General features: G+C 43.3%; 2 protein-coding genes across 3 annotated transcripts in view; both read right to left on the bottom strand.

Annotated features, from left to right (window-relative positions):
- The window catches only part of LOC143026204 (uncharacterized), a 27,011-nt gene extending 22,227 nt beyond the window's left edge, over positions 1-4,784 (bottom strand). The window contains exon 1 of one of the 2 annotated variants that reach the window (XM_076186226.1): positions 4,645-4,784. The gene's annotated coding sequence lies outside the window, so the exon portion shown is untranslated. Of the gene's footprint in view, positions 1-4,640 lie in introns of both variants that reach the window. The other variant, XM_076186229.1, reaches the window with a different exon arrangement.
- Positions 1-13,320, bottom strand: part of LOC143026544 (uncharacterized) — a 339,242-nt gene that overhangs the window by 315,222 nt on the left and 10,700 nt on the right. The window lies entirely within an intron of this gene.

The raw sequence follows: 13,320 nt of genomic DNA, 5'->3' as shown, positions 1-13,320 counted from the left end.
TCCTCAATCCCTCCTCCGATCCTGCCACAAGCGCAGTGTCGTCCGCAAACAACAGCTGGCTCACCTCCCACTTTTCTCCATTTTCTTTAACCATCTCCAATCCCTTGCCCACTACCCTTGCATTTACCTCTCGCACCACCCCATCCATGTATAAGTTGAACAGCCAGGGCGACATAACGCATCCTTGACGAAGTCCCACCTTTACCTCGAACCACTCACTCTCTCCATTTCCAATCCTGACACAAGCTCTACTACTCTCATAAAAACTCTTGACAGCTCCCAGAGGCTTTCCTCCTATCCCGTATATCTGCATAACCTCCCACAGTGCCTTTCTGTCTACCCTATCATAAGCCTTTTCCAGATCCATAAAAGCCCAAAAAACATCCTTCCCCTTTCCTATAGCTTTCTCACATATCTGTCTTACCACAAAGATCTGATCTACACAACCTCTACCTGTCCTAAATCCACACTGTTCCTCACCAATTACTCCTTCTGTTCCTCTCCTAATCCTCTCAATCAAGATCCTCCCATAAGCCTTCCCAACTACACTTAACAAGCTAATCCCTCTGAAACTACTACATTCACACTTGTCCCCTTTTCCCTTGTAAAGAGGAACTATACAGGCACTCCTCCAGTCCTCCGGCACTCTACCCTCTCTCCAGCAAACATTAAATAACTTCACCAACCAGTCCACCATCACTGTACCTCCCTTTTTCAGACATTCTACATGGCATCCATCCAGACCAGGTGCCTTACCTGCTTTCATCATCTTAACAACTGCCTTCACTTCATCCTTCCTTATTTCTCCTCCATTCTCCTCACTCATCACTCTCATTTTCTTCGCATTTCCCACTGCAGCTATCTTTCCCTCCCTATCCTCCTTCACATTTAGCAACTCCCTAAAATACTCTGCCCATCTTCCCCTTACTACCTTCTCTTCCATTATCATCTCTCCATCGGCACCTTTTACCTTTTCTTCTCTACTTGATTCGCCTCCTCTTCCTCGCGGAGGAAAAAAAAATAAAAAAATCGCTGGCCGGACAACCTCCTCATGGAATCTTGTGCACAATACTGTTCTGGTTTATGACATTCTTGTTCTCCCTCTTACTCACTATGTTTCTGATCCTTAATCCCTCGGCATGCGCTATGTGTTGGTTAGAAAGTTGGCAATTGCTTCCGCTCCTTTTGTGTATAGTACAACAAAGTAATCCTCTTTGGTCAATCTGTTGTTGGTTCTTGATATCACCAACACTTTGTTTTTTAATTTTGTGTAGAAGACCTGAGGGGTACATGAGTTTACGGAAGGCCTCGGTGATGTATGTTATTTCGTCTGCCAGAAATTCATCACTGCATATTCTTCTAGCCCGTAGGTAGAAATCTATTATTACACCGGACTTGTTCTTGTGCTATGCCGTGAGAGGTAGTGTATGAAGTAGTTTCTGTTTGTGGGTTTTCTATAGACAGATAATTTAGCGCTGCTACCCTCACGGTGTGTGTGTATCGAGGAAGGGAAGTTTTCTTCCATCTCTATTTCTATCGCGCGTGTGTGTGTGTGTATTCACTTGGTCTTTGGATCACGTGTTGGACTCGTGATCGACAGCTATTTCCCTCCTGGAAGAGAGCTCAGAGCTCGTAGGTCCGATCTATGGGTAATGCTATGACCTTGCACACACACACACACCCAACTCCCCGCCCACGAGAGTCAGAGTAACGACCCGAGGCCGATACCGAAATAATTTCGGCCCTGGGCAGGATTCGAACTGGGTACTGGGAGCACTTCTACTTCCCAGTTCAGCGCTCTACCAACTGTGTGTGTGTGTGTGTGTGTGTGTGTGTGTGTGTGTGTGTGTGTGTGTGTGTGTGTGTGTGTGTGTGTGTGTGTGTGTGAGAGAGAGAGAGAGAGAGAGAGAGAGAGAGAGAGAGAGAGAGAGAGAGAGTGTGTGTGTGTGTGTGTGTGTGTGTGTGTGTGTGTGTGTGTGTGTTTGTGTGTGTGTGTAGTCTCCCTTTCTTTTATGAAAACCATTTGGAAATAAGACACGTAGTCTATAAGCGTTTTCGTCTATATTGACATATTCAGGGAATGCATATATATTACAAATGAGCAAACAATATAAATACTAAAAGAAAAGAAAAGAAAAAGAACTAAGAGGAAGGTTACACACCGATTTCACTCAACTTGATTCTAATTGGTGACTTTGGGCTGTCTCAGGATCTCTGTGGTTGGATGAATTATTTACAGTTTTATTGATAAAACCACATGGCTTGTACACTCCCAAGGTAACATTCATATTATGACCAAAGGGTTTCTTGAATAACGGAGTTCAGTAATGTTTCTTTCTACAAATGAATTGGAGAGTTACAGTTTTCTTGTAGTCCCAGTCAACCACAAAAATCTCACGGGTGTTTTCAGAGTGCAAACTGACAGACTTCATAAACGAACGGAGAACAGAAACCAGATGACATCTAAGCTCAGTCATAGGAAAACTGATGAAGAAATATAACCCAAGCCCTGGACATCATTTAGGGAACAACAATGAAACAAGCAACTGTCACTGTGGTTTCAAACATCTTGACATAACCAACATTACCGAGCTTGACAATTCACCTCAAACTACGACGGAAGGAGCAGTTTACAAATTCCACTCACCTGGACGCAGAAGAACCTATTTACTTTCTTATAAGAATAACTGTTAACTGAACTTCCATCGCCTGGTGGTGAAGGAAACCAACTAAATTGGCGTTTTCTTATTGACAAAGCAACTAAATTAGTGTTTTGTCCTTATTGGCAACGCATCCAACTTGGAAATTACTAAAAGTGGAGTCCCTCAGGGTTCCGTTCCTGGGTTACATCCGTTCATAGTATACAGTATGTATATAAATCACATATCATGGACTGAAGTTGACTAAATTATAAACAAAAGAGGCAGTAGCCATTGGTAAACATATCTTTAAGCCCTCGAAAGCTTACCATAACACCAGCAGGCTTCGCTTACGCGTGTGTATGTGTATGTATGAGGTACACATTCTTATCAACCCGATTTAAACCAAGAAATGCGAGAGGGGATCCTGCAGTGGCCTCTCAAGGCGGAACACTCGCTTTCTGATGTTGCTAAGCAGCACAGTCGAATGTGTACACAACGGACAGTCAACACTCAATAGTCTTTAACCGTATGCAAATGTAAACACATTTATGACAACATTTTTACATATTTCTACATAATCTATGCACTGTTCACACTCCAAGAGATGGCCATGCACATCAAAATGGATATCAAGTCAGCAACAAACATTCTATTTCCATCGTGGGGAATATAGGATGGTGAACACCTTTGTTACCAATAAAGGTGGAGCCAGCGGTGTGGACGTCAGATACAATCATTTCCCCCACCCATCGACATACTCACCCAGGGGGGCTGACACTCGATCTCCTGACAGGCCCCAAGGCTTCGAGCTGTCAGCTTTGACTCTTTCCTCCTCCTCCTCCACCTCCTACGATTACCACTACTACCACTAATACTACTACACTACTACTACTACTATTACCACTACTACTACCACTACCAATATTACTGCTACTACCACTGCTACTACAACTACTACTAAAACTTCTACTACTTCTACTGTTACCACTAATAAGAACACAAGAATGAAGGAGACTGCATGAGACCACTACTTCCATTTCCACCACCACCACCACCACCACATTGACATATGTATAATTGCCTGGTCGACTTTCCCCTTTTATATTTTCGTTGCCTCATATCAAATACAATGTTTCGTTTATCCGACTTCCCACTACAGTCTGCCGGTTTGAGGTGTTATTACCCTGGGATATTTCTCCTCCAATCGCCAATCAATCGACGGTACCTCTCACCTCCAGATTTTTTCCTCCGTGAAATAATTATGGCAAACTTTTTTTTAACAACAATTTACATAGAATGCCATTTGATAACATATATTCCTTCCCGTTAGCTGCGGGCTGCTAATCTGCTTCAACTGTCGGAGGAAAAATAGCCCTTAAAACAGCCTTAAAATAGCCTTAAAACAGCCTTAATATAGCCTTAAAACAGCGAGGCAGGACTCGCAGTAATGGATTTAAATTGGACAGTTCTAGGGAAACGAAAGGCTGGTTTACCAACAGGGTGGTTAATGAATGGAGTGGGCTTAGTAACCATCTCGTGGTGAGCGCTGATAGAGATGACGGGTCGTAAGGAAGCCCAGCGTTTCCCAACTTGGGGTGCTGAAATCAATTATAGGGTTGCTGGGAATTGATGCACACAAAAATCACATTGATATATGTATCATTGATTACCTAGTTATGCTATTTTATTTTTCTAGGGTGTTCTTATTTTTTTTTATAAACACTATTGTCAATTTGTTTCAGTTCTAAGGAATCGAGAAAATAAATCATCAAGCAGTACACTTCACTTTCTTTTATCCTTCTAATATGTACAAGATAGAGGTGCTGCACTGCTCAGGCATGACAACAGGGGGTTGCTATGGTCGGAAAAGGTTGGGAAACGCTGTAGTCCATATGGTCTCTTGCAAGTTCCTCCATTCTTATCTTCTTAACGATAACGTACCATAAATTTGTCCTAAAGACGGAAGAAGAAAACGAACAAGATTTGGTTGGTGAGTACCTACTTGGGCTGAGGCTTAATGGACAACGGAAGATTCCAAGGGTGAGGCGTGGTGCACTGAAGAAAGTTTCTTGTGCGACTGTCGTGGTCTTCAAGTCTGGTACGTGGAGGTCCGGCCCGGGTTGCTTGCAGTTCTTCTCAGCGTCTAGAGCGGACTGAAGGAATTCTTACGGTTGTAAAACGGCTGAGACTATAGAAAACGGAGTTCCCAGTGAGAGACTAGCCAAGGATAATATGTAATACGATAACGCTATGCTTGAGGTATTAAGCGCTCAGAGGTGGTCATTCAAGTTGAAATTAATTTCCATCTGGCGTCACCTCTGTTATTTGCTCATTCGGATGGGTATCTATGTTTGCGCATGTTAGCACATTCGTATGCAGACGCGTAAATATCTATGTACAGTACGTTCATGTTTCAAAATCCACACACTCACACTCACTCACACTCACACACACACACACACACACACACACACACACACACACACACACACACACACACACACACACACACACACACACACACACACACACACACACACACACACACACACACACACAAACAAACAAACATATATACACACACAAACACACATACACACACATCTGATAAAATGGAATGATAGAAATACAAGAGGGCACGGAAAGAAAAACAAGAAAGACAGCTACAGAAGAGGTCTGAAAAATAACAGCTTTTCTCACAGAGTAATAGACAGTTGGAACAAGTTAGATGAGAAAGTGGTGTGTGCAAAAACAATACATGAATTTAAAAATAGTTTAGATAAAATAAGATATGAAGACACACCTGCCATGGCCACCGTGATGAAATAGAATTATATCGTGTTTTCGCCTTACACTAAGGCTCAGGGTGGTGATCGATAAAAGAACTGGATCTGACTCCCCCCCCCACCCCACTTTTTCTTTTACTAATATTGATTGATTATTTGTACTTTTCCATTCTTGCTGAATTATTGTTTCTTTTTTCTATCATTTCTTCTTCTTTTCTATTTTTTGTCGAGTTTCAATGTATGCCTGCTGCCAAGGATTTGAGCTAACAAATAAGGATAACAAAAGATTACAAAAGTGGAGCATGCCGACAGGAGACCTTTTGGTCCATAACTAGGTCGGATGCTTATATATATATATATATGCAGAAAGATCACTATAAACAACACGTGATCCACAAATTTTGCTGGTAACCACTAAGGAAATCGGAAGAAAACAGTATATCCCAAGCGCTTTCGTGTAATTCACATCTTCAGGGGAATACAGAAAAAGTTGTGTGACAAAGAGGTTTAAAAATAACAAGATTATACACTAATCAGGTTGTATGTGACCAAAATTAATTTGGTGAATTGTGCTGTTCTCTAGATTTCTTTTTCTTTGATGACTTTGTGTACCAAGACTTATTCTTATTTCATATGTGACTTTTTGTCCTTCACCGGTTCCTTTCCTAGTGTAATATTTCGTGTCATCTTGTGCTATGCCAGTTCCTTTCCTAGTGTTTAATTTTGTGACATCTCACACCTTGCCTGTTCCTTTCCTAGTGTATAATCTTGTTATTTTTAAACCTCTTTGTCACACAACTTTTTCTGTATTCCCCTGAAGATGTGAATTACACGAAAGCGCTTGGGATATACTGTTTTCTTCCGATTTCCTTAGTGGTTACCAGCAATATATATATATATATATATATATATATATATATATATATATATATATATATATATGAGTGGAAGGGTGGTGAGTTAAACACAAAGAACACGAGACGGGTAACAGACTAGCTTTCTTGGATACGGTGATTTGGAGGAGAGGTAGTAAGATATCATTCTCTGTCTACAGGAAAAGCACCAATAAAGACGATGTGATTCATTTCTACTCAGCGCATAGCAACAAAATTAAAAACGGGGTGGTTATAGGATTTTTCTTAAGGGCGTACCGTATTTGTAGCGAAGAATTTTTAGAGGATGAAATCAAATATATTTTCAAAGTATTCACTAAACTCAGATACCCGGAAGGACTACTGCACAGATTGAGGAAGAAAGCAACGGTAATAATGAGAAGGAAGAAGGACGACTGGTCCGGAGAAGGCAGGGCGGAGTTTTTGTCCGTCCCCAACTCGAAGTACGCGGAGGAGTTGGGACATATTCTCACAAAAGCGGGTGTGAGCGTTGCTTTCTCCACGGGTAAGAAATTAGGAGAAGTTGTCAAGAATAGAAATAAATCAGAAAAGGATATAGAGAAGGGCGCGATTTACAATATACCATGTGGTGGTTGTCCGTTAGGATATTATGGAGAGACGGGAAGATCAGTGGAGCTACGGACATATGAGCACAAAAATGACGTCAGAGCTCACAGAACCTCCAACTCGCTAGTAGTTCATTTAGACCAATGTGGTCATCTTCCAGATTGGAAAAAGATAGAGGTGCTCCACAAAGGTCTAGAGAAAAAGAAAAGAAAAATAGTGGAGGCAGCCTACATTACTTCCCACCCCTGCATCAACCATAGGGAAGGGTTTATAAAATTAGCAGGAGCGGTAAGTACTCTGATTGTTAAGGAGGTAAAAAGGACAATTGAGAACGGAGGGAGAAATGACATGGTCGGAGTCACATGAAAAAAGGGTAGAGGACGGGTGAGAGTATAGAGGGAGGGGAACACGGCAAGGATGGATTATATAAGCTGTTAATTTTCTAAAACTGTATGTACTTTGAGAATGTCCTGGTAAGGACGAAACGTCAGTGAATAAAACTCCAACTGTTCTTTGTGTTTAACTCACCACCCTTCCACTCATTTGTCTTACATACTTCATATATATATATATATATATATATATATATATATATATATATATATATATATATATCTAATATAAAAAAAATTAATGGTTGCTTACGCCGTCCGGTGGTAATTCGGTCACACACAGGTGGTGGTTGGGAAGGATGGCCGGGATTCGTCAAAGTTAAAGATGCAACGGTATCGTCACTTCTGGAGTTGGGTGACGAAGGAAAAGAAGTTCAGTAAAGGAGAGTTAATAAAAACTAGCCAATCAGAAGAGACTTGACGTCATGACATCAGCTCTGTGGGTCCTAAAGAGCCCCAGCTCTGAGCGGGTGACGTCACGACTACTAATTTTCCAATTTGCCAAATTTTTAATTTCCACTTTTCCGATTACATATTTTCTGACCATTAATATTTAAATTTTTCATAGTTATTATTTAAAAGTATAGCCAACTCTTGACTTAGCATTTATGAGGCATAATGAGTATATTAGAATATTACGTACAGTTCCAAGCAATGACGACATGACGTCACAATCTTCTGCATTTCAAGTCACTGCCTTCGTCTACTGAATAGAGGTAATTAATTTCCACTTTTCCGATTACATATTTTCTGACCATTAATATTTAATTTTTTCATAGTTATTATTTAAAAGTATAGCCAACTCTTGACTTAGCATTTATGAGGCATAATGAGTATATTAGAATATTACGTACAGTTCCAAGCAATGACGACATGACGTCACAATCTTCTGCATTTCAAGTCACTGCCTTCGTCTACTGAATAGAGGTAAGAGCTCTAAATTATATTCAGTTTGATGTAGAAACTTATTTTCTGTGATTTATACTATACGGTGGTAATTCGGTCACACACAGGTGGTGGTTGGGAAGGATGGCCGGGGATTCGTCAAAGTTAAAGATGCAACGGTATCGCCCCCAGGCGAAGCCTGGCCGGCGCAGCCGGTGGGCTTGTATATATATATATATATATATATATATATAATGATGAATGAATGGAAAAATAATAAATAGAAATTATAGTGATATAAATAATAATAAATGAAATAAATAAATAAGAACATTCTTTGTTCTCTCAAGGGTTCTCGCCAAGGGAAAGTGAACAGACGTTACGGTAGTGTGCAGACCATCTCGTCACTTTCGAATTTTGAACCAAAGAATCGAAGAATGGACTGGATCTTACTACAGTATATTTATCATTTTTTGAACCAATATTTATCAATTCTTTGTGTTCCTCCAGTCTTGTTGAATCTTGCTCCGGTGGACCTCTTTTCGTGTACGAAACTCTCTCTACCTTTAACAAACCTCACCGCTTATTAAATCACGTTTTTTCCCTATCATTTAATAATTTTTCTTACGTTTTATTCCATACATTCCGCCAGGGATTTGAGCCAACGAAGTCCATTCCTTGTTCTCAAGTGAATCCTCGCCAAGGGAAAGTGAATAGACTTAAGTGTGCAGACCATCTCGTCGCTTTCGATTCTTGACTCCAAGATCTTGGAGTGTTGTTAACAGTTGTTGTTGTTGTTGTTGTTAACAGTTGTTGTTGTTGTTGCTGTTGTTGTTGTTGTTGTTGTTGCTGTTGTTGTTGTTGTTGTTGCTGTTGTTGCTGTTGTTGTTGTTGTTGCTGCTGCTGTTGTTGTTGCTGCTGTTGTTGTTGCTGTTGCTGTTGTTGTTGTTGTTGTTGTTGTTGTTGTTGTTGTTGGGCAATACCCGAGGAAAAGACCTTGACCCACAGATCGCAGGTCTCCACTCTCGGGACGGGGCCTGCTTGGAGCACCAACTGTGTAAATAGACACGCATGGTTATTTGAGAGCGCCGCGTCGTGTCATGGACGGCGCGCGGCGAAAAGTCGATACGTGTGAAACAAGCCTAAGAGTGCTGATCACTTTCAACTTTTATCTCTCCTGCCTTCTATGACTCCTACAGGGATAGAACCGCTGGTCACTGGCGATGAAATGCAATGCACTCAGGACCAGTGGTGACCAGATTTCTTAGGCGGGAATATGCCAGAGAGTAGCTGACATTATGTTAAATTGGCAAAAATAATGCTAAATATTTTGCTTCTTTTTATGCGTTCAGTTTCTTATTTTTTTTTTTATTATTATTATTACTATAGTATTACTTCCAGGGAAAATATGCAAATTTTAACAAAATCATGCCAAATCTGGTCACCTTGCTCAGGGTGTGTGTGTGTGTGTAATTCGGGAGTGAAGCTCCCACGGGCTCTTGATGTGAGCCCGTTTGGAGGGTGATTTTACATATGAGTGTGTGTGGGCCCAACCACACACACTCATACATTCACAAGATGTGCATGCGCATGTAAAATACGTATGCACATCTCGGCGAATGCACCCTTTCTGATCTAACGGCGTTTGGTGTTACAAGAGGCGATACAGTGAATACATGTATGGATATATATATATAGATTTACAGGGGGGGCTGACACTCCAACAGCCGACGCAGTTCGTAATCGCTTAGGTGGCGGCATAGGCGACGCACAAGACCCTCAGATGTTGTCGGAGGCCCTCTCCTCAGAAAAGCAGTTGCGGGGCAATGCTTGAGGTAATGCTTCAGGGTGGCTACAGTGGTGGCATCTTCTTTCTTCAGGTGTTGGGTTACTTTTGATTTGCCAGAAACAACGGCCCTCCAGTCGCAGACGGAAGAGCAGAGTTTCCACTTTTCTAGGTGTGGAGTGAGGAAGTACAAGGGGCTCATAGTCTGTGACTGCCCTGTACCACCTCGCCCTCTCTGACACCTCTGCCTCCAGTCTGTGCTGAAGGAACCGTTGTACCTGATTAAGAGCCCTGGTGCGTAGGCGCAACTGATTTCTGCTGAGAGGGACGACAACATCGACTTCGGGTCTTTGGCGCGCCGCTTCAGCTGCGGCGTCGGCTAGCTCGTTACCTGGGACACCTACGTGGCTTGGCACCCAGTTGAGCGTAACACTCTTGCCTTGCTGATGCACCTTCAGCAGGAGTGCTAGGATGGAGGTCAGTAGGCGTACATTGTCGCTGGGCTGTATCGATTCCAAGCTGCCTAGCAGAGACTGTGAATCCGTGTGGATCACCACAGGACCAGCTCGAGATATTAGAGCATGCTCTAACGCTCCTTGGACCGCTATGGCCTCAGCTTGGAGAGTGGACGCATGATCAGATACTCTCCTGCCGTAGGTTAAACCATCCGTCACGAAAGCAGCCCCCGCACTACGAGGCCTGTTGGGGTCTACGGAGCCATCCGTATAATAGACCGCCATTCCAGGTTCCGACAGTGCGTGGATGCCTTGTAGGGCCTGCGCTCGTACTCTTTCCTGGTCACATAACTTCTTCTTACTGGGAAGCTTTGCGACAACGAAGGTTGCAGGTATCGACAGCCATAGTGGTGGGGGCTTGAACTCTGGGTGTGGAGAGTCCCTACCCTTCTTAAGGAGAACGCTGGTGAGCTTGAAGGAGTCCAGGAGCCCAGCCGCCTGTGATAGCCAGGTGTCATTCAGAGTGGATAAAAGTACCCACCCGTCCCAGAGCTATCACAAGGCTCTGACTCAGCTCGGTTATCCTAGGGTTCTGGACTATCTTGGCAAGAAAGTCGACCTCCAGCTTTCTGACCCGTGATGTTAATGAAGGCAATGAAGCCTCCATCTGGAGGTTAACAATCTTGGTCCAAGGTTGAGGTCCTAGGATAATCCTTGCTGCGGCATTTTGGCAAGGCTCCAGGTCTTCAAGCTTGGTAGTCGCCACATTTATGAGAGCTGGGGCAGCGTAATCCACCAAACTGCGGACAGCTTGCACATAAAATGTGCGAAGGACCTGATGAGTGGCACCAAGTGCCTTCCCCGTCATTGCTCTCATAACTGTGGTTCTTGCCTTCAGTCTCTCCTTGAGATAGGCTAGTTCCTTCTGAAAGGTGAGCCTCTCATCAATCCAGACCCCCAGGTACTGAAACTGGTGAACCCAGTCCAGCCTAAGGTCCTGGATGGTGAGGTGCTTCCCCTCTTTCCAGAGTCTCAATGCCATGGCCTTCGATTTTGTAGGGGAGATCTTTAACCCTAACCTGCAACATTCGGTCGCTACAGTGTTTGAACAGCGTTGAGCCCTGTTGAAGCACTGCCGTTTCCCAGTAATTATGAGCACAATGTCATCTGCATAGCAGATGATCTTACACCCATTGGGTAGAGGTAGTTCCAGAATGTTGGAGACGAGCACGTTGAACAGAGTGGGGCTGAGGACCCCCCCCCCCCTGTGGAGTGCCATTCTCCAGCATTCTGCCCTCTGATATATGACCCTGATAGCGTACTTTCGCAGACCGGTGACTGAGAGAGTCAGCAATCCAAGAAAGCAGCTTGCCTTTTACGCCCTTGCGAGCAAGGGTGTCTAATATCACAAGTGGACTGGCCAGCTCAAACGCCTTTTCCAAATCCAAAAAGACCACGATGGACGGTGTGCCACTGACAGCATTGAGGAGTGTTGCTATACTGTTTGCTGTGCCAGTGCTCTTGCAGTAAGCATGGGTATGCTCATGCATTGGGCCCAGTTTCCACAGCAGCCTGTTTAGCACCATCCTCTCCGCTGTCTTCCCCATGCAGCTTGTCAGGCTGATGGGGCGATAAGCACTAGGTTCCTTTGGCTTTGGAATTGGCGTTATGATTGCCGTCTTCCAGGCTGTTGGTAGCTTGCCAGTCCACCAAGACGCGTTTATCACCCTTAGAAGTGCCTCGTCACCCGCTGGCCCAAGGTGGGTCAGCATGGAATAGGTGATGAGGTCCTCTCCAGGTGCCGTGTCTGAGCTGGTCTTGTGCGTGACCCGTAGCTCCTGAAGCGTGAAGCTAGCGTCAGTGTCATCCGATCGACTCATCACGTCCTCAACACGCGACGGGACTACAAACTAAATTGGGTTGAGCAGACGACTTGCGCATACAAAGTTGCCAGCAATCGCCTTTCAATTTAAATTCTTATTTTTAATTCTATTTTAGTTTTAATTTCAGTTTCAAATATGGGTTTACTTTTGAAAATATAATGTTATGTTTAAATCTGTCATCTTAGATTCTAATTTTAATCTTACTTTTTGTTCTTAGTTTTGATTTTAGCTTCAATTTTGTTTTTGTTTCTAGAATGACGAGAATCCAGGTTCTTTTTTGTGTTGAACTCAGTACAATATAATCCGTTTTCTTCTCTTTTAACAGTGCAATGTCGTCTGTGATTTGATGGCTTAATAGAAGGAGTGCTGATCTCGCAGTCGCTTAGTTGTGGGTTCGAATCCCGCACTTCTTTCCAATTTCCAGTTGCAGTGACAGTTACCTGCCCTAACAGTGCAAGCGCATAATAAGGAAAAAGCGAAGGCTTAGGCCGCAGGTACTCAGCGCCTCCTGGCGTAAGCCCCTCACTTATATCTCCAAGTGTTAGTCTTGGTACCTCGATCATAAATTTGTTCTTGATGTAGATATTTTTTTTTTTTGCGCGTGGATTGACTTGTCACGAGCTACATGGAAAGAAAACGCTCTCTATCTCTCTCTCTCTCTCTCTCTCTCTCTCTCTCTCTCTCTCTCTCTCTCTCTCTCTCTCTCTCTCTCTCTCTCTCTCTCTCTCTCTCTCTCTCTCTCTCTCTCTCTCTCTCTCTCTCTCTCTCTCTCTCTCTCTCTCTTTCCCCGCCCACGAGAGTTGGAGTAATGATTCGAAACGCAGCGATACTGAAATTATTTTCAGTGTGTGTGTGTGTGTGTGTGTGTGTGTGTGTGTGTGTGTGTGTGTGTGTGTGTGTGTGTGTTTGTTTGGGTGGGTTTGTGTGTGTGTGTGTGTGTGTGTGTGTTGTCACGTATCTCTGAGGGTCACGTGTTTTCTTTCGTGGTGTGGTGGTCGCACGCGGTCGGCCATGCACGTACTTTCACCCCC

This window comes from Oratosquilla oratoria, chromosome 6, assembly GCF_046742065.1.
Source record: "Oratosquilla oratoria isolate Oo_2021 chromosome 6, ASM4674206v1, whole genome shotgun sequence".
Lineage (NCBI taxonomy): Eukaryota > Metazoa > Arthropoda > Malacostraca > Stomatopoda > Squillidae > Oratosquilla > Oratosquilla oratoria.
This window is presented reverse-complemented; position numbering and strand designations above follow the sequence as displayed.